General features: G+C 43.7%; 2 protein-coding genes across 4 annotated transcripts in view; one reads left to right on the forward strand and one right to left on the reverse strand.

Moving 5' to 3' along the window:
- Positions 1-12064, reverse strand: part of DROSHA (drosha ribonuclease III) — a 692102-nt gene extending 680038 nt beyond the window's left edge. The window contains exon 1 of one of the 2 annotated variants that reach the window (XM_086965123.1): positions 11908-12064. The gene's annotated coding sequence lies outside the window, so the exon portion shown is untranslated. The remainder of the gene's footprint in view (positions 1-11907) is intronic. The other variant, XM_086965122.1, reaches the window with a different exon arrangement.
- Positions 12065-12158: 94 nt separating this feature from the next.
- Positions 12159-21201, forward strand: part of C4_1H5orf22 (chromosome 4_1 C5orf22 homolog) — a 520226-nt gene continuing 511183 nt past the window's right edge. Inside the window, exon 1 of one of the 2 annotated variants that reach the window (XM_086965124.1) lies at positions 12159-12712. The gene's annotated coding sequence lies outside the window, so the exon portion shown is untranslated. The remainder of the gene's footprint in view (positions 12713-21201) is intronic. The other variant, XM_086965125.1, reaches the window with a different exon arrangement.

Here is a 21201-nt window from a genome sequence, read left to right on the forward strand (position 1 = left end):
CAATGTAAATTTATGTATTCTATGATTTTATGTAAAAAAAATCAATAAAAATCATTTAGAAAAAAAAAAAAAAAAAAAAAAAGATTTCCAGATGCTCGTCATTTATCGGTCACGTAATAGGCAGAGGCACAGCCTGACACACTGAAACAAGATACTCTAATTTTTATTAAAAGATGAAGATAGACGCATATTGGCGACTCGAATCTTTTCTTCCTGCACAATAAAGGTGACCAACCACCTGTACGCCACTTCTTTTCCTTTTGCACAATGACGTTGACCACCTGTCTGCTGCTACAGGACAGCCCGTAAATGTAGTTCAAAGTCAGCTTTTTATTGAAATATTTTAAGAATGGCATTTGTCTCCTCGTTTCAGCACTTCCGCTTCGCATGACAGCCAATGCCAACACTGAACATAAACCGGGAGTCGCACGGGACCGGGGCGGACTCGTAGTCTGTAGTGTGACCTAGGATTGGTTTATTGTCAGGAACTTGGCAAATTCTGGCTGGCTGAACAGAATTCAGAAGTGCTCATTGGCTGGAGAGCCCGCAAGTGCCTGTGCTTAAAACGCTGCCCAAGCGTACTATGCTGCTGGTTAATGGCGCTTCCTGGGGAGATATGGACCATGTGTAGCTTAGTCACCAGTTCATCTGAAAATAGCGTCATCCTGTCTGCTAAACTCAAAATGTAGTATACAGTGCATCAGTTTGTATTTTATGCAGACAGCTCAGTGGGCTACTGCTTTTGCTGTAGAGAGCCTTGTGTAACCTGCAATTTTCATTTAGCCTATTGAGTTACGAGCCCACATCAAGAAGTTTCATGGGAACAGCAAGGCCGAAGTGTAGAACCTAACTATTTTTTTCCCCTCGGTCTTTGGTTGGTTGCTAGGATTGCTAAAAACTGCTTATTTGGGTAGTAATAAAGACTAGGTGCTGTAAAAACAAGCAAATGCAATAGGTCTCGCTTTTATGCAAGTTTAAGCTATTGGCTTTGTAAATGACAATGCCTTTTATGTTTTTAAAACCAAAATAAAAGGCATTGTAATTTGCAATGTCAATAGCTCAAACTCGCGTAAACGCGAGACCTATTGCATCTTAGACAAAGTGGTCAGCAAAACATTGCGAATACTATTCGCACTTTCTCCATACACCTCTCCAGCACAGCTAAGGCTTGAGTTTGGCCTACAGAAACAGCAAATGGCACGCAAGGGTGCATACGTAAAATGCTGGCACAAAGTAAAGAACACGGAAACAGACTCTCTAAATGCCCATCTTTGGAAAGAATTGGAAATAAACAAGGACTCCCCTGCAATGCTCTACCTCCAAGAAGCCATAAATTCCCTTGTGCTAAGAGATCTTTGGGACTCGAATTGTACACACAATTGCTTCAAGCGTCTTGTCAATAAATCTGTGAAAACAATTTCCTTGGAAGAGGACAAAACAGCACTAACCAAGAGGTCCCATGGGTGGTTTGTGATTCAAGGCTACATCAGCGCCACACCACAGCCATACCTCAGCACCGGCTTTTCAAGAAAGGCAAAGGAAGACTTTTTGCGGTTGAGGATGGGGTAATACCATCTAAAGCACATCTCCCCCCCTGGATGCATGTGGTTTGTAATCCTAAGTGTATGCTCTGCGAAAATGCTAAGGACGACGTTCTGCACCTGCTGTGTAGCTGCAAAGCTCTAGATAGTACCCGAAAGAGCTTACTAACACAGCTTTGGAACCAAAGACGCGTGCGAACTCTCAGACAAGCTCTGCTGATGAGCTTTAAGGGAGAAGACAACCAACTAGCAAGCAGGCTAGTGCGCTTTATGAAATTAGCCAACACGGCCCTAAACCCAGCGGTTAGCAACTGAATTTGACTTAGCGTGATTTGCTTCCGCTCTTCAAGACTATTTTTCTTTGATAATCAAAGACACAACTGATCGTGAAAGTCCCTTTTCCCTAATGCATAGTACTGTACTAGCCGCATGGCTTCTTTTTGCTCCTTTTAACTTTTTTTAATGTTTTTTTTAGAAGTTGCTTTCCAAAATGCTTTTTTCATGTACTTTCCTCTTTCCTGTTTTTATTGACTAATTGCAAAGATTTTAATTAATCAAGCAATAAAGATTATTATTATTGCATTGCAAAGGCTTGTTAACTTTAGTTTCTGAAGAAGTAGCTTGTAAACGGATCTGGCAATTTTACTTTTAAGAATTCACATACAGTTATTGTAAATCAATCCAGATTATACTTGTGGGCCAGTAGCTAGCTTGCAAATTAGGAACAAGCCAACCGAGGATCAACGAGATCACTCACAGTCCAACTTCTCCACTTGACAACACTGTGTAAGTCTTATGGTAAATCACTTCAGCTCAGTGTGCCTCGCTTCCTGTGATTGCCATAATTGTGAGCATGTACTTAGCAATGTACTAATGGCTAGTCATTTAATTTTTTTAACTATATAAAATCTGCAACTTCAGAGTCCAAGCCATTTAGGTGTACATGTCTAATACAGTAGTGTAAGAGTTGTTTTTTCTCTCATTAATACATTTTCGAAATATAAACATTGCCCTGTGAGCAAAGCTACTCAAAGGGGCTGAACGCAGGCATGTGGTGGTAGTTTCAGCCCTGGATTGCCTTGAGAGCTTAGACACACTCACAAGCGTGCATGTTTATGGGAATTCACCGCCTTCCTACCCTGAAAAAGTTCTTTAATTTACTTGTAACTAGAGGAAAGCTTTTTAGAAATCGACAGAACCCCATTCTTAAAAGGTAAGTAGCAAGGAGCGTAAAGGAAAAAAGTGTTGTAGAATTTTGCATTTACTCAGCAGATTTACACATAAGCAAATAAACATTTGCGATTGTCAATTTTTCATGAGCAAATAAGCATTTGCTACAAGTACGCCAACAAACCTACTGTTGCCAGATATATATTTTGCAATGTACCGGCAAGGCTATCCGGTCTGTAGCCAATGTCGCTCAGAGACCCACCAGACAAAGCATTAATTTTGTCAGATAGCGTGTCAGCCTCCCTGGAGGCTTCAGCTTGTAATTTTATCTCATAGGACTGAATTGCATCTCAGAAACACCTGCAAGACATATGGCTCACTCTGCCTAATCCTCACTACTCTCAGAAGTGAAACTGCTAACTGAAGCCTTTGTTTCCATATTCAAGCCTGAAATTCATAAGACTTATAATACAGGATGACACACAGCAGAATTTGCACGAGAGGTGCTCTTTTTTTTATTTGCCATACATTACTTTCTATGAAACAATGTTTGGGCAAGTTGCTGCTGCCGTACACATAAAAACGAAAACATTGCTAGCAAGGCTAATTTATTTTAAAGATGCACAACATATAAAATGAACAGTTAACTTATTCTTATGAGGGACTGCGAAACCAAAATTCTGACCATCAGTGTCAAATTGACCCAACACTGGCAGGCATTCCTTAGTGTAGTTTACAACAAAAACGTGTGCATGTTTCTATCAAAGCTCAATTGATTGCCGCCAATAGTTAAATTGTTGCACGAAAGCCAGCATGCAAACAATTGAGTAGCCTAATTAAGGTATTTTGCTTTATTCAGATCTTATATATAAACCCATCCCCAAGTCTAACATGTTTTGGCATTGTAACCTATAATGGGACAAGTAACTATTCTATATTAATTAAGAACTTTTTTGATGAATTACCAAAGAAAATGATGCTTCTCTTTCGTGAGAAACGGGCTGGTATTGCTGCTGGGATTAAATAAAATGATATTGGACGCACTAATTTGCGTGCAGGCACTTTGTTCGATTGTAAACAAAGACCATTTGTGATAAGATCCGGAAGGTGATAGATACTGCATGCTATTGCCCCTTCCGGATCTGGATATAAGTCAGCACTCTGCCAAGAAATTGAGAAAATTGAAATTGCCTTCTGAAAAAGTTTTGTGAGAGGAGGTACATGATTTGTACCTAATCAATATAAATGAAACTCTGGCAAGCAGAACAAGTGCATACAGCTCGATCTAGAACTACAAATGTTATTGGATCTCACCCAATTACTCTGGTGGGCAGGTTTTTCAAATCGCATGACCAGGTCCACTGTCTACAAAATGTGATATCTTATCCAAGTAATCTTTCCAGAGTATCTTCTGGACATTGGCTTAGCTCTACTCTTTGACCCAATTTACAGAGGACATTCAAATACACTTAGAAATTGTTGGTTAAACGCTCTAATTTAATCGCATCTGTTTATAATGACCCAGAGAGTTTCAGCTTCTTTGTTCATTTTATGACATATAGATAGATTATGGGTTATGCTACATTGCTGAAGTTATTTTCCTTTTTTTTTGGTTAATAGACGGGAGGAAAGGGAAGTCCATCACTCTGTGCTGTAAAACCCAAGGACAGATTTCAAAATGCAACTTTAAATAAGTGCACATAAAAATTAGGTGCATGTGCTCAAATGTAATAGATAGCCACAATTCAACAGATTTATAAAAATTTGAAAGAATCAAAAAAATTACCTTGAAATGAGCAGAGCACTGCATTTCTGAGGTACCCTATGTATTAGATTTGAACGTAAAGACGAAACATGAGAGGGACATGGTTGTAGCCCTGTTTGAGCACATTGACTTTGCAAACATGTATGGGTTATCCCATTTGGTGATTTGAGTCCTTATCAGAATTCTATGGTGTAAATAAAATATAATTCATAGTCAGGAACATCCAAATCTAAATATTTTGCCACGGGCTCGTAGAGGTCTACACTATCAAAATCAGTGACAAATTAGGCATATAATGCGTAGATTTGACATAATTTTCACAGTAAGTTTCTGCTTTTCACTCTAAAGCAAGCTACTCATCTGTTCCAAAATGATTCAGTCTTAAGTCTGGTTCCTCGCTAGGAATAAGATGATTTCTGTTGATGCAGTTCTTTCAATAAAGCAGCATGTACCTAGCAAAAACGTTTACCACTTAATATACAATGCAAGGATTGTTACTTCCCTTTTTAATACCTCAAGGCTTCCTTCAAGGACAAGTGCATAGTTGTGAGCAACTTCTCTAGACCAATAGAATAGGATAAACCCATATTTGTTTTTGTATTCCATAAGTAATGATGCCACTAGGGCCATAGTCTCTAAAGTCATTAGCCTACTTTAAGAAATTATTTTTTTCAAATATATTTAATAGAAGGATACACTGTTACTCAGATGCAGTTGCATGCATAGTAGTAAACGGGCAGAAATGGTTAGGGTGCCATTATTCCTAAATCCTTCAGATTGTTTAGTTGGCTAATTGGTACAACAAATAATTTACAGCCCTCTCCTATTTGTATTGCCGTAGTCCTTTCAGTACCAGATGGAGAATTTGTCAGAATATTGAAAGTCGTTACAAAAATAAAAGCATTGTGCAAAATTGGAACATACAAATCCTGCATACTAGGAGATCTTTTTCGGAGCCAAATTTCATAAAATGAGTTAAAAGGTTACTCAGGTGCGTGCACTCGAGAATTTAACAAATCTGCCTTTCAAATGTACATTTTCCCATTTAGGCATGAGATTAGATTTTGTTGACATGCCCGTATGCTTGAAGCAGGACTTTCATAACTGATCTAAATAAGTTAAAAAAGGTGCAAAGGATATGCAGTGCTAATTCCATGCAATAACTGCAGAACCTACATATTTTGTCAGCTTCTATTATAATTCATGGAGGAGACTGGTCTTTGCAGAGAAAAATGCCAGAATAATACTGAAGTAGCTTGAATTTTACATGTAAAGAAAAAGGTTGCTGCTAGTAATCTTGCTCTGCGCTCGTGTGTATGAGTTTATGAAAGTCCAGGCATGGGAGTGTTTGATAAAGATTTTTTTGTCCATCCTCCAGGATACCTTTTTTACAGATTTTATATATACTTTTTTTCCCCAAACGCTTGATTTATTCCTCTATCCCATGCTTCTTTCTAGTTTATTGTTTTTCCTGTGCCTGGCAAAGGGACAAAACCGTGATTTTTAATCACTCAGTTCTCAGCATCTATTTATCTATTTCTACCAAGGTAAGATGGCTTGGAGCATTTTCTATCCTTGACCGATTTAGTAATTATTTTAACTAGTGATGATGGTCTTTCTAAAGTTCGTATGCACAAGCCGAACTTTAATCTAATCCGAAATTGTGAAAGTTTAGTTTTGATGCGAAAAACACTGCTATATTTTGCAGATCGTTCTATCAAGCTAGACTGCTATTGATTATTGGAGGGAGGCTACAGCATAACCCAAGGTTGGTTTCCATATGCTTCTCATTATCTTCGATAAAGACTCTAGGTAGGGACAATTAAGTGTGATATGTAGGGTCTTATAAACATAACCCAGAGAGATAGCTCTATGCTATAGAAAATGTTCATGGTTGTAGTAAGTCCCTGGGTAATGGAAGCAAAGTTATTTGTATGCTTCTGTTGAAGCAATGTTCACTTTATTTAGACACTAAGATTCTTTTTTGTTTATTTCCTGATGACAACCATTGTTTTAGTTTTTTCAATATTTACTTCCAACGTGTTAATGGGCGGTAAGTGGATAGATGATTTAAGAGCTTTGCTGTCCTCTAGGCATTTTGCCAAGTAGGGCTGCATCACCTAAAGATTATGATACCAGTAAATGTAAATATGGAGACACAAATTTTATTTGGGGGGTTGGGGGGGGGGGGGGGGGAGCCTGAGACTACGAGTGGTGCAAGTCTGCTATGAATAAGTTGAATATGATGGAGCCAAAACGCAACTTGGCTTTAGACTTTCGTTTTTTACTTTTCCTTGAACTTGCACCTGTTTCCTATCTTTACCTGAACAAAGTGCTAGCATAAGTTAGCTAGATGGTCTTTAACAGGAGGTCTGGAGTGTTTCACTAGGGTAGTTTAGACCAGAGTTTCATTTTTAGTTCCAGTAATGTCGAGAATGCAATCACAAAAGTCAATTCAATCCACAGATGATGCTTTAAATTTCTATCAATGCATTTCCAATAATTAAAAAACTAAATGTCTTAGGAAAAGCAGCATTATTCAAAATGATGGCCCTGCCCCGCTTTTTATATGCGTTGGAGAATACACCCTTTCCAGTGCCACTGAAATATTTCCAACAATTAGCAGCGCTTGTATCCATGCTCCTGTGGGGTAACAGGAGAGCTCGCATAGCGCAGGCTAAGTTACATCACAGTTGGTACGACGGAGGCATAGCGCTCCCCAATGTCCAGTTTTATTACTGGGCGGCTCATCTTAAAATCATCAATCAGTGGCTTCATGCCTCTTACGCGTGTCCGGCATATATGGCGGATAGAGCACAACTCGGAACAGATAATATGTTAGCAGCTCTGTATAATATGGGCCGGACACAGAAACTAGAAGGTCCGACAAGACATACGGTCATGTTGCGGTACACGGCACAGGCTCGTCTGGGTTGGAAAGATACCATCACCAAACTCACCCCACTCTGGGACTCGAAGCAACTAGGCACACTCAGGAATAGCAGTGGCTTCAGACATTGGGACAGCATTGGTATTTCCACAGTAGGCGACCTCTGGGATAAGGGAACTGTCATTCCCTTCGATCTGCTTCAACGGCAATACGAGCTGACGCATACCGAAACATTTCGATACCTACAAATTCGCCACGCTCTCCTTGCAATACTCCCACAGGAAGTAGACCTACCCAAGGCATCTCCCCTAGAGGACAGGCTGCTCACAGATTTCATGCCCAAGCACGCTACATCACTTATATACCGTAAATTGCTTAATAACATGCCAGATCTCACGATATCTTTGAAGGATAAATGGACCACAGACATTGCTGATATGGATGAGATGGAATGGCAGGAGGCCCTTGCCTCACCCAGGGAGGTAGGGATTCCGGCTAGACTTAGGCAAGTGCAACTCAAAATCATACACCGCTCCTACCTCACCAGGCCTACACTCCACAAGATAGGCAAAGCGCAACACCCATACTGCCTCAGAGGGTGCGGGAAGAGGGTACCTTTTTCCATACTGTTTGGGACTGTCCCTTCATAATGGTTATTGGCACAAAGTCCTCCGAACGATATCTTAGACTTTGCATATCTCTTTGCTGCCTGAGCCGCGTAGGTGCCTCCTCAACATGTGGGAACCGAATAATCTGACACGGCAGGGACAGACGTGGGCGACACTGGGCTTCATGGTCACAAAGTGGAACATAGCGCAGAAGAAGGGGGCCACTGACTGACCACTATTGGAGTCCTGGTGTAGGGACATGGATGTCACAATGATCACTGAGAGAACAGTATATATCAATAGAAAATGCCCTAGTAAATGGACCAAAGTGTGGGCTGCCTGGAACACCTATAGAGGGGATATATGCGAACCAATACTAGACTCCAACCAAGATAGCTCAGATGGAGATTCTGGGGAAGATTGAGAAGATGGGTGGGTCGCTGCTGTTGCTTGGATTGTATCTGATTATCTTAGAAGGGACTGAGATATGGGAAAAGTGTTGTCGGAACTGTCATGTAAAAATTATAACCGGATATTTTCTATTTGCGGAACGATGCTTTGATATTTGCTGTACAACCGATAAAAACATGTTTCAAAAAATAAAAAGAATAAAAAATGTCTTTTATCTTGTATATGGAAATGTATGGCTGAATTGAACACAAACGGAGCACATACAACCAAACCGAGTAATCCCATTACAGCAGGACTGTTCTGATAATTACTTAATCTTGTCATAAACACACTTTTGACAAGGTTTAACCATTATTTTAAATTCAGAGTGTATTAGAAAGGGAGCGTCCTATGACCATGACTGTGTTCTAGAAGCTTTAACTCTGACCTCAATGGTTAATGATACCAAGCATTCATTGGCACTACTGACTTTATTATTGTATTATTATTTTTGCCATGTTGCACAGTAACATGGCTACTGTGTAGCGCATTTTAAAGTAACAAACATTGGCAATGGGTTTTAACTTTGGGCAAGCTATTGACTGTCAGAAGACAGGTGGTGGTGAAAGGGAGGTCAGGTGGGGATGGAGAGCAGAACAGTAAACGGAAAAAGAGTACTATTAAGCACCTAGCGCTGGCCACGTCAGCGCTTCCTCCCCCCCCCCCCCCCCCCCCGCCCCTTTTGTCAGTTTAAAGGGGAGAAAAAACTAATAGGGGCAGGACAGAAATAAAGCAACATGAGAGGGAAAAAGAGCCTACCCGGACGGGGAGGGTGAGAGGAAAAAAGTGGCTACCCCGACAGAAGAGGGTGAAAAAGTGGCTACCCCGACAAGAGAGGGGGGAAAAAGTGTCTACCCAGACAAGAGAGGGGGAAAAAAGTGGCTACCCCCGACAGGGAGAGAAAAAAGTGGCTACCCCCACAGGGAGGGAAAAAAAGGCTATCCCAACGGGGAGGGTGGGAAGGAAAACGAGGCTACCCCGACTGGGAGGGTGGGAGGAAAAAAGAGGCGGAGGAAAAAAGAGGCTACCCCGACGGGGATGGGAGTTACTCAATACAAATGCCTTGGTATTTGAAAAGCTGATAGGGGAGAAGGCCTGGAAAAAAACAAACGCATCCATATGGAGTATGAACACAAAAAAAAAAAATAATAATTTCAAGGACGGGATTAGTGTAAGGACACAAATACTTGGTCCATGCTCCTGTAGAAGTTCAAATAAGAGGGCATGACGCAGGCATGCAGTGACAGACAGGTGCATAGCAAATTAGAGTGATGCTGAAGCTAACAAATGGTAAGTTATGGGTAGGCTGGAAGTACACTACGTTAACAAAATGTCTTGCACAGATTCCGTATGAGATGTCTAGGTAAGGCGCAAGAAGCACTATGACCCAGCCAACGCTGGCTATGTCAAAGCCTTTTCTTGTAATTGTTGCTGTGGAAGGTGAAAACACGAAGAAAGGGATGGGCAACAGACAATGGAGTATGTGGGGGTAAAAGTGCTATGAGAAAACCAGTGCTGGTTGCGTTAGCAAACTTTTTTGTTTATTGCAGGTGGGAAGCAACATAAAGGGAGACAGGGGGTAACACTGATGAAAGGGGAGGAGGCGTCGATGGCGCAAGGCTACAGGAAGGCAGGTGGTGACAGCAGGATGGAGGTAGGAGGTGACATGGAGAAGGCAACACTGAACGTGGGTTAGTCTGGGGGGACCTGATCAACAGAGTGAAGGAGCCAACACTTGGAAAAAAGAGGGTAAACCCGGGAGCAAGCTCACAACAGCAAAGGGAGATAGAGAGGGGCTGGGTAAAGAAGGCAGACAGGGGAGGCTGTGTGGATGAAGAAACGGATGTGGGCAAGAAAACTACTACTTAATTTTGCATTGTAGAATGCAAAATTAAGTAGTAGGCGGGACACAAGTAACATGTCCACGCGATAGGGGAGGGACAAACACGAAGAGGAAGGAAGCCTACAAATGGTAAGCAATGGGTAACCTCAGAGCACTATTAAAAAACAAAAGGTATCAAAGGAACAACAAACGCACTGTCTAGGCAAGACTTAAAAAATTAGAACAAGAGATGTTCATGTGTTGAACAAAGAATATAATTAAGCTGTTTGAGGTGTTAATGCATTAGCTAAATGGGGTGACTTCTGAGCTTTGATGATCAGAAAGGTAAAAATGCCGGCAAATGTATTCAGAGTATCAAGGAAGAAATAACAGATCACAAGGGGCCAATTCATAAATGAACCTTTAAAAAAGTATTTAAAAATGAATTCACAACAAAGTCAATACTGCTTTGATGAGGGCACGTTTGCCTTAGTTCTTATCCCCTTATAGTTGCACACCTGTGTGCAGCAACGTGGGAAATTTAGTCTAAATGATGATAGACTAGATTGAGTTGTACATTTTCTTGCACTTATAAAGCATTGCCTACAATTAATAAAAGCTGTCAACGTTTCAATGAGGGATAACGTCATAACTACAAGGTTACGACTACGAAGCAAAATAGACGCCACCGTGAATCGTGCAATTTATCTTTTTTTTTTTTAACTGTGTAGTCGAGCAATTGTAGAATTAAAAAGTCTTCAAATTAGAGCGTTTGTATTGTTACAATGAAATGCCACGTGCCGACTACTGCTTTCCTTCGCATGAAGTCCTCTGGACTATGACTATGTTAGCGCAGTTAAGTAAAGTGAAAAAAACTGCATTAAGGGGTGGGTTTAATGCTTAAACGTCTGCAATGAGAGACCAGATATTGGGGAGAAGGGGTGGGGGGGGGTAACTTTTTGCTTCGAACTTTCTAAATATACATACACTTTAGAAAAGCGGTAGAAATTGTGATTTTGCTCCATCCGATTGTATGCAAGAGGAAAATCCCTTTTGCCCACTGTAACATGCAAACAGGAGTGTGTGCAAAATTGATTTGCTCAATCTTTTCTGTCCTGGAGCTAAACTGTGCAATACGCCACGGCTTACATCTATAAACAGAGTATGTAAACTTCTAAAGCAAACTAATCTCTTTGATGGGCTTGCAACAGGTAGACAGGTACAAGCTCCTTCTTTCAGACCGCAAACGTAATTTCCACCTGTCAGATATGCGAAGTTGGTTCATCTCGACCAAATCTGGATTTTTCTTAAGGTATGTCAGGGACTGCGCGACAATTCTTATAGGTAACAAAAGCTACAAGTAGCAGTACAAAGAAACAGGAACGAGAGAGTGGACTGTTTCAATAAATATAAACCCTTACTGCAATTAAGGTGGGTAGGGCTTGTTCTGCCTGGTGTCTACCACTATGAATCCTCATTGAGAATGAATGAAATGGATCGAGCCAGGTGTGGATGGAGGGCGACTAGGAATGTCGTCGCCCCTCCCCCATTAGTCACGAAAGTCCCTAGTTCTAACATTGTGCAAGCGCGCGATACTGTTCAACCAAGGCCTCGAGACCACCGAGCCCCACAACACAGCCATCCTCTTCGCACACGCTCACCTGCCGTCACAGCCGGCCCCTACAAGGGCGGGGAAGGACTGGCAAAGCCTGAACCGAAAGGAGGCTCCTCGGGCCTTTCAACGACCCTACTCCAGCAGCCCCGACCACACAAAAGCGAGCCAAGCGGGAGCCGTCGGAGAGACACAACTGCATCCGGATCGACAAGCCGGAAGCCCCGCCCTTTGGCAAGGATCTGAGTCTAAAAGACGAACCTCCAGTGGTTGGGTGCATGCAACGCCACTCAAAACCGAGGAAACTGCAACCCACTGTGAACACACCGAAACAGTTTGCAGGGCAAAGGAACTTCTTTCGTTATTCTACAAATAAAAGCTTCAATCCTATCCCCCTTTGAGCAATGTGAAGCCTGACCTTGAAATGGCCGCCCCGGGTAGCGCTAATATATATCAACAGCGTAATGCGCACGCGCAAAGGGTAACGGCCATTTTAATGGAAATAAAGCGCCTATCGAGCCATTCACTGCCTGATCTAAAATGGCAGCTGAAGAGAAACACAACTAAACCCTTCAACTGCATTGGCAAGTTCGACCTCTTCCATTTGTAAACACCTTCCAAAATACGCGCAGTCTTTGACATTGCTCCTAACTGTCAATTATACATTTTGTTTCCCTCCTTCATCGTATCAAACTTCTAAATTCAACACTGCCGGGGAGACATGGCAGCCTTTTTATTGCCAAGGACAACCAAGTCTATATCACGAGTGTCCCTCTTCTACTTCATCGACGGAAGAAAACGTAGTCCTTCGTCTAAATCAGCGGCTCTCTTCTCCTGGACTAACTGACTTACTGGTAAGAAATAACACCCGACACAATATGTGCATGATGTCATGGCGAAACGAGGACTGATTTGCCACTTGCATTTGTGATGTGTATGTTTTACTTCCAAAACACTTTTCAGTTTCTACTAGTAGCACTGCGCATGATTAGGTGCACGTTCATCGTCAGTATAAACATTTGAGTTTAATTTAAACAGCTTCTTCATCTGCTGTCACTCGTTTTCTCTGGGCGGAGCCGAACTAATGTACGCCCTGGCTTAAACTCAATTCTATCTTTTTAAGTCAGGAGGACTACTCGTCGTACACAATGCCAACCACTTTTTAGAATCTTTTCATTTTACTTTATGGAGTTTCTGCGATTGTGTTTATAACAATACTATAAACGCTGTTCGACTAGTGCTATTAGATTAACTTTTTTGTATTCAAATCTATATACGCAAAGTTTGGTTGGCGGGACTAATGTGTTTTCCGGCCTATAAATATTTAAGTAAATAACCAATTATTAAATACTGTCTGGTGAATTGTTGGGCAGGATCTTTGATTCTTGAGTGTTTATAACCCAGTCTCTCATATTATTTCTATATCGAAAAAACTTGTGCGGATATATTCAAAGGCTTTTTTTTTTAGTGCAGGGACATTAATTGGTCAGTTGGTGTAATGTGGGCCATTCATACTAAAGGTTATTGTATATCCTGCTTGTATTGTATCTTGTGCTATATTGTTTTATATTGCCTCTTGATGTGTGGCGAGGAAAATAAATTCTAGCATACTCAATGTTCAATTCTATTAGAGACACAGAGGCAAGGATTAGGCTTATCTTTCTATAATTTTTACAGCAGCCATAAAGAACGGTAAATAAAAAATACTACCTTTCCTATGAACACACCATAGTCACATGTACCAATCATAGAACCCTCAAACATATATAACCCCCATCCTCCAATTTCTGTCCTCTTTCTTTGCCCAAAAATGGAAGTTGGCTGTCCATAACTCTGGAATACTACAATAGGATCCTCAGTGAAATGGATGAACCACAGGACTCAACCGGAGTCCAGCTCAAAGACCCTTGCTCCAGGGCGTTGAAGACCTCTTCGTAAGACAAAAACACCTGCCGATGGCAATAAACGAAGGAGAACTTTCAAAACATCTCCAACTCATTTAGGTTTGCGGTTACTTCTCATCGTTTCCCAAGCGGAAAGAGAATACTGATGCCGTAATCACTGCCCATCATTAAGAAAATTCCATAACATAAAACATATGATGACAGGGTGTTCAAGTTTGAGCATTTATATAGCGCACTACTCACCCAGAGGGTCTCAAGGTGCTTGGGGAAGGGGTTCATTATTTGTCGAATAGCCAGGTTTTTCTGAAGGAGATGTGGTTTTGAGTAAGGCGGAGGTGAGTGGGGAGTGAGTTCCAGGTCTTGGCAGCAAGGAAGGAGAAGGATCTGCCACCCATGGTGGATTTTCGGATGCGCGGGACTGCGGCGAGGGCTTGATTGGACGATCTTAGTTGGCGGGTGGGTTTGTAGAAGGACAGTCGAGTGTTGAGGCATTCGGGTCCTAGATTGTAGAGGGCCTTGTGTGCGTGGGTGAGAAGGCGGAATGTAATTCTTTTGTTGACAGGAAGCCAGTGGAGGTCTTTTAGGTGTCCGGAGATGTGATCTTGGCGAGGGATGTCTAATATGAGTCTGGCTGATGCGTTTTGGATGCGTTGGAGTTTTTTCTGTAATTTTGCTGTGATTCCGGCGTATAGTGTGTTACCGTAATCCAGTCGACTCGTGACCAGTGCGTGGGTGACAGTCTTTCTTGTCTCGAGGGGGATCCAGCGGAAGATCTTTTTGAGAATGCAAAGTACGTTGAAGCAGGAGGATGAGACTGCGTTGACTTGTCTGGTCATCGAGAGAGCGGAGTCTAAAATGAAGCCAAGGTTACGTGCATGGTCTGTGGGTGTGGGTGCTGTGCCCAGAGCGGAAGGCCACCAAGAGTCGTCCCAGGCAGAGGGGGAAGATCCTAGGAGGAGCACCTCCGTTTTGTCTGAGTTGAGTTTTAGGCGGCTATGTTTCATCCATTCGGCTACTTCTTTCATGCCTTCTTGAAGATTGGTTTTGGCGGTGTTGGGGTCTTTGGTGAGGGAAAGGATTAACTGGGTGTCGTCGGCGTAAGAGATGATGTTAAGGTTGTGTTTACGCGTGATGGAGGCGAGTGGACTCATGTAAACATTGAAGAGGGTGGGACTGAGTGAAGATCCTTGTGGTACGCCACAGATGACTTCAGTGGCCTCTGAGTTGAATGGGGGAAGTCGGACTCTTTGAGTTCTCCCAGCGAGGAATGAGATGATCCAGTCCAAGGCTTTTCCTTGTATGCCGATGTTGCTGAGGCGTTGTATAAGGGTGCTGTGGCAGACTGTGTCGAAAGCGGCGGAGAGGTCGAGTAGAATGAGGGCGACTGTTTCTCCGTTGTCCAGTAGTGTTCGGATGTCGCCAGTCGCTGCAATGAGGGCGGTTTCGGTGCTGTGTTTGGCTCGAAACCCGGATTGAGATGGATCTAGGGAGTTGTTGGATTCAAGGAAGGCGGCGAGCTGGCTGTTGACGGCTTTCTCGATGACTTTGGCCGGGAATGGAAGGAGGGATGTGGGTCGGTAGTTTTTAAGTTCAGAGGGGTCTGCTGTGGGTTTCTTCAGAAGGGCGCTGAGTTCGGCGTGTTTCCAGCTTTCTGGAAAGGTGGCAGAGTTGAACGAGCAGTTGATGACATCACGGAGATGAGGTGCGATGATGGAGTCCGCTTTATTGAAGATGTGGTGGGGGCAGGGGTCGGTTGGCGAGCCAAAGTGGATTGAGTTCATTAGGCGGATGGTGTCTTCAGTGGTGACTGGGTTCCAGGCGCTAAGGTTGTTAGTTGGCGGAGTAGGATCTGAGGGGGGTGGGGAGGGTTGATCGCTGGGAGTATTCTCGAAGCTGTTGTGGATGTCGGCAATTTTGTTGTAGAAGAAGGAGGAAAGTGCATCGCAGAGGTCTTGGGAGGGAGTGATGTCGTTAGAAGCTGCGGTGGGGTTGGTGAATTCTTTGACGATGTTGAAAAGTTCCTTGCTGTTGTGATTGTTGTTGTCGAGACGATCCTTGAATGCTGATTTCTTGGCGGATCGAATCAGTTGGTGGTGTTTGCGGGTGGCTGCCTTGAGGGTGGCCATGTTGTCGGTGGTTGGGTTTTTTCTCCATGTTTTCTCCAGGGTGCGGCATAGCTTCTTGGATTTTTTAAGGTCATGATTGAACCAGGGAGCCTTTTTGCTGGCTGAATTGATCTGGTGCTTTTTCAGGGGTGCTAATTCGTCGGCACTGTGGGTGATCCATTGCTTGAGTTTGCTGGCCGCTTGGTTTGGGTCCAATGAGAGGGTGGGAGGGTTTTGGTTGAGTGATGTGAGGAGTTGGTCGGAGGTGATTTTGTTCCAGTTCTCCGAGGAATAGGTTGAGGGCGATTGTGGGTTAGGGAGGTTTTGTAGCTGAAGTGAACACAGCTGTGGTCCGTCCAGTGGAGAGCTGTGGTGCGATCGAAGGAGATGTGCTTGCTGGAGGTGAAGATAGGGTCGAGCGTGTGTCCGGCTACATGGGTGGGGGTGTCAACAAGTTGTTTGAGTCCGAGATTGGTCAGGTTGTCCAGAAGGGTGGTGGTGTTGCTGTCGTGTTTGTTTTCGAGGTGGTAGTTGAGGTCTCCTAAGAGAATGTAGTTCTCGGAGTCGAGGGCATGTGGGCTGGCGAAGTCCGTGATGTCATCGCTGAATTGAGTGCGGGTACCTGGAGGCCTGTAGATGAGGGTGCCTCTAAGTGTGGTCCTAGGGTCGGTGTGGATCTGAAAGTGGAGATGTTCTGCGGTTGCGAGATTATCGTCGGAGCTGGTTGTGATTTTGATGGTGTTCCTATGGATGATGGCGATGCCTCCTCCTGTTTGATTGGTGTGGTAAGCGTCCGGTATGGCTATGGCGATGTCGGGTGCTGATGATGTGTTCATCCATGGTTCTGTAAGGTAGGCGATGTCCGGTGACGCAGTGTCGAGTAGGTCCCAGTGTTCAGTGGCGTGTCTGTGGACCGAGCGGGTGTTAAGCAGGATGCATTTCAGGCGGTTAGAGTCGGAGCTGTGTATGGAGGAAGTGGATTTGGTGAGGGTCCTTAAGCAGTTGAACTTGCAGGAGAGGCAGGCGAATGGGCCGTGGGTACGTCCTGGGGTCGCTTCGCAGCATTCTGGTGTGCGTCCGGGGTTGAGGGCAAGGAGAGTTGCGGCATCATATGTGACTCTAGTGGGATGGGTGCGGCGGGGACCAGGGGGACAGGCGCTGGGCGCGGTCCAGGCGCGGACGGGCTTACCTTTGGCGCACCTTCGGCGCGTAGGGGGCGCGACCGCTGCGCTCATAAGCATCTGTCATAAATGGATAGTGGAGGGGGAGGGGCAAGGGAGGGGCAGCTGGGAGGCGGGATCTGTGAGGATATCCGGTCCGGGAGTCAACAACAAACAATCACAAAATGTCTGCCAGCCAAAGCGGACCAGGATTGGGGGCACAGTCAGCGTCGACGCGATGTAAATGCCAGTGCACAAAATTAAGCGCTACGATGCAGATGCGATCTTTAAACAAAGTGATATGCAAACAGCCAATACGATGCAGATGCGATCTTTAAACAAAGCAATATGCAAATAGGCAATTAAGCGCTACGGTGCGGATGCGATGCTAGATATGGCTAAAGCAGAAGTGGACGCAGATGCGATCTTTAAACAAAGTGATATGCAAACAGCCAATACGATGCAGATGCGATCTTTAAACAAAGCAATATGCAAATAGGCAATTAAGCGCTACAGTGCGGATGCGATGCTAGATATGGCTAAAGCAGAAGTGGACGCTAGGCAGCAGATCGCAGTGAGATGGTCAAGCGTTACGATATCACCAGGCAGGTAGGGCAGGGATCAGCTTGTGGAGCGGCCGTCTCCGTTGGAAACAGGACGGTCACAGCGCTGGAAGCGGCAGTGCGGCCTGATAGTAACAGTGGGAGGGAGGGGCAGCTGGGAGGCGGGATCTGTGAGGATATCCGGTCAGGGAGTCAACAACAAACAATCACAAAATGTCTGCCAGCCAAAGCGGACCAGGATTGGGGGCACAGTCAGCGTCGATGCGATGTAAATGCCAGTGCACAAAATTAAGCGCTACGATGCAGATGCGATCTTTAAACAAAGTGATATGCAAACAGGCAATACGATGCAGATGCGATCTTTAAACAAAGTAATATGCAAACAGGCAATACGATGCAGATGCGATCTTTAAACAAAGCAATATGCAAATAGGCAATTAAGCGCTACGGTGCGGATGCGATGCTAGATATGGCAAAAGCAGAAGTGGACGCTAGGCAGCAGATCGCAGTGAGATGGTCAAGCGTTACGATATCACCAGGCAGGTAGGGCGGGGATCAGCTTGTGGAGCGGCCGTCTCCAATCAGTAGATCCAAACAGTATAAATTCATATACATGCGTAGCTAGGGTGGGATAATCCTCGCCTCCTTGTCCACCGCCACAGAAGCAACACACGCAAACGGTTTGTAATTAAAAGACTTAAAAGTGTAGAATAGAATAGAATTTGATTGCACAATTAATTAAAATCATTGCAATCGCTAATACTGTGATACAGAATAAAGTGCATAAGCTTCACTTTTTTGGGGGAGGGGGCATTTACATTAAAAGGGATTAAAACTGGTAATAGTTGTTTGAGCTTTATCGTTCTATGGATTTTTCGGACGCCACAATGTCCTTTGCGTCCATGAGAAATTTTAAAAAGCGCGCCGACAACTGTGCTGAATCACCCTTCAAACATTCCACCAGGGCGTCTTGGCATATCTGAATGTTTATAATGCGCCAGATGGGTCGAAGCCATTAAATTCTTAAAGGGCACAGTGTCTTGCAAATACATAATTTGTGAGTTACTGTTTCTTCTTCTCCCAGACAACCACTGGGGTTCTGAGGAGAGCCTGCTAACCATTGAGTGCTCCATTGCGGACGGCTGGGAATCAGGGGAACCTATTCCCTCGCCGGGATCTTCGCTGGTGTGGTATATGTATTCCGGTGGGTCGCGCCTGTGATCACTGAGACCCGGGACTGCGATCGTGAGACACCCAAAATGGTGGTGGAGATGTGAGGAGATGACACTGAGCTACGGATGTCCTCTCCCCTCTCAACTTGAACAGATATGGGGAGCCTACCCCCCTTTTCAAACCCCCATATTTGAGGCACGAGGAGAGAACGGCTCGGCGGTCGGAGCTGCAATGCTTTGGCACGGGAAGCAGGCCACAAATTATCTGGTGAGCAGGGGGAGGCGCCATAATCGGTGCAGGGTGGCCAAGCCTGTTGAGGGAACAACTGGGGCCCTGGTGAAGCGGCCCATATTTCTGAATCAGCCACAGTCGGGGACTATGCCTGAGTTGCCTGACCTTGGAATGGCTGCCAGAGCCACAGCCCCCCTTCTAAGTGCAGGAGAGAGCCACCAAGGCGCCCCCCATGGCAGTTTTCCCTGTCCAGAGGCAGCAGCCCTCTTAAGTGCCAGTCCAAGATCCTGGGGCCGCTATTTACTCGAAATTATGGCTGATTGGTGCCTGACCCTAAATGGTGACGCTTTCCCTGTGCTGAACTTTTTTCTAAATAAACCTATCAGGACTGTGCCTAACCTCAAGATGGCATCTGGATTTCATTTGGACCACAGTCTCTCACTCATTCCACTGCGCTATTCTGACTAACCCTGAGTACACCTGATCACTATCCCGACAGCGGAGTCCGAGCATTATGTCCGACGCCCGGTGGAGCTGCTCTGTTCAGCTATTGAGGAGATCGGCCTTGGTTCACCCCCTTGACCGTCACCTTCCCAGCCGGACTTTGGGCACAGTTTCCTCCCCATCTCCCTGTCTTCGCCCATTCCCTCCTCATTGTTTTCTGTAACTCTGCTTTTTCCTTGTCTCCTATCTTTCTATCTATATATCTGACCGATACCCGTTCCGTTGGAGCTACCGTGAGAGCTATAGTGATGATTGGCTGTAGATTCCCTCCTCGGCTGTCACCTACCTAGTCGGTCATTGGGCAGACCATCCCTTCATCTCTCATACCTCCACCCCCTTTTCCACTCCCTTCTCACTCCCCCTTTCCGCTCTATTTTATCTCTCCCTCTCGCTCTTTAAGGTGTCGCAAATATTTAATGTAACGTGTAATTGTTATTGTTGCAACATTGTTGATCCTTATGTAAAGCGCTCTGATACCTACGGGTCTAGCTAGCGCTATATAAAACTCTATAAATAAATAAATAGAGGGATTATGCCGGATCGTAGCCTCATTAGTTGGCGCTTCATTATTGGCTTGATGGGGGACGACAGATAGTTTGGTGAGCATCTGCTGTTGTATAGTTTTAAAGCCCTACTTCGGTGCTTAAGGTTTTTTAAGCTTGTTGCTTCGTTGACCCATGACATTATTTTTGCCTGTTTTATTAAGAGTTTTTGAAACGATGATGAAAGGCTAACGTATATTTATGTATAGGATAGTTTATTAAATTAAGTATAAAGTTAACAACACTCCAGCCTCAAATGTGTAGCTGTCTTCTCAAGTGCTTCCAGGCTTAGAGTAACTGTCTACTTTAAGTATAAGTATCAACATTCCATTACTAAGACAACACAGCAACAGTTCTAACATTCTAATTAACAAGATACCTAAGACTGATTCATGTAACACAGAAGTAATAGCCATACGATATTACACATCTTCCCTTATTTAAACAATATTATACATTTTCCCTTATATATGAAGGTCCCTTTGAAACTCTCAACGATTTTCTCAAAACAGAATTACTAACTTGAGAATCTCTTTCATCAGGAACATTTGCATCAAATTTAGTATTTACAACCTCATTCTTAACAATTTTTACTTTGCGATTCAAATTCCAGAAACAGTGATCTTCTGTTTTGATGGCATTTCCAAAAAGTTTCACAACCCTTAAAGGAGATGAAAATTTAGATCCAGAAGAACGGAGAGAATAACGAGGATTCTTAATTTTGATAAAGTCTTCAACTTGAACATATGTTTTGTTTGTAGCTTTTCTTGTATCAAATAACACCTTCCTCTTAACAGCTACATTTTGTTCTTTAACTTCTTTCAACTCTATTCAGAGATAAATCATTGTCAATCAAATCATTAACACAAGAGGGACACACTAGGGTATTAGCTTTTCTCCTTCTAAATAATTCAAAGGGAGAAAACCTGTACTAGAATGTGGAGTTATCCTATAATTCTTTACTTTACTAAGAATCTCACTTTTCCAACACTTATTATTACGAACAGCACGCTGTATAGTTTCTTTCAACACCTTTTTGAATCTTTCTACCATGCCGTTGGTCTCGGGATAGTATAGAGAGGATTTCTTGTGTCTAATTCCTTTCTCTTTTAAGAAAATGTCCATCTCCCGAGATACTAACTGCACCCCATTATCAGATAA

This window comes from Lissotriton vulgaris, chromosome 4_1, assembly GCF_964263255.1.
Source record: "Lissotriton vulgaris chromosome 4_1, aLisVul1.2, whole genome shotgun sequence".
Classification (NCBI taxonomy): Eukaryota; Metazoa; Chordata; class Amphibia; order Caudata; family Salamandridae; genus Lissotriton; species Lissotriton vulgaris.